Here is a 1,072-nt window from a genome sequence, read left to right on the forward strand (position 1 = left end):
AACAGCCCTATTTATAATACCCAAAAGCTAAAAAAAAAAAAAAAAAAAAAAAAAAAAAAAAAAAAAAAAAAAAACCCAAATATTCCTCAACGGAGGAATTGATACAGAAAATGTGGTACATTTACACAGTGGAGTACTACTCAGCTATTAAAAACATTGTATTCATGAAATTCTTAGGCAAATGGATGGAACTAAAAAATATCACCCTGAGTGAGGTAAACCAATCACAAAAGAACACTCAAGTATACACTTGCTGATAAGTTAATATTAGCTCAAAAAGTTGGAATACTCAAAACACTACTCACAGACCACATGAAACAGAAGAAGAAGGAAGACCAAAGTCTGAATACTTTGATTCTTCTTAGAAGATGGATCAAAATAGCCATGGCACAGAGCCAACCAATAGACTAAGCATAAGGTCCCCCAATGAAACAGCTAGACAAATGACCCAAGGAGCTAAAGAAATTTGCAGGCCCATAGCAGGAACAGTAATATGTACCAACCAGCACCTCCAGTGCTCCCAGGGACTAAACCATCAACCAAAGAATAAACATGGAGGGACCCATGGCTACAGATACATATGTAGCAGAGGATGGCCTTTTCAGACATCAATGAGGGGAAAGGCCATTGGTCCTGTGAAGGTTCAATGCCCCAGTGTAGGGGAATTCTAGTTTAGGAAAGTAGAGAGAGGTAGTTAGGTAGTAGGTAGAAGGGGGATAAGATGGGGACTTTTGGATGAGTAATGAGTAATAGGAATACCACTTGAAATGTTAATGAAGCAAATATCTAATAAAAAAGAAAAAGAAAAGAATAGAGAAAACTATCAATATTGCCAAGCAGATAACTCATATCTTAGTGCTATTAGTGATTCTCCGTACCTTCTAAAATAAATGGCCTCAAGACAAAATCAGAAAAAAATACAATAAAACTAAAGAGAAGAAAGTGGAAAACAAAAATATGGTGAAATGTGGAAGACATTGGGGAAAAATTAGAGATGTTTACAGATTAGAAAGAACTGCAGAAAGAAAGTTAAAAGGTGAAAACAAGGCTACATCAGAACAAGAAAAGAAAA

The sequence above is a fragment of the Apodemus sylvaticus genome, chromosome 7, assembly GCF_947179515.1.
Source record: "Apodemus sylvaticus chromosome 7, mApoSyl1.1, whole genome shotgun sequence".
Classification (NCBI taxonomy): domain Eukaryota; kingdom Metazoa; phylum Chordata; class Mammalia; order Rodentia; family Muridae; genus Apodemus; species Apodemus sylvaticus.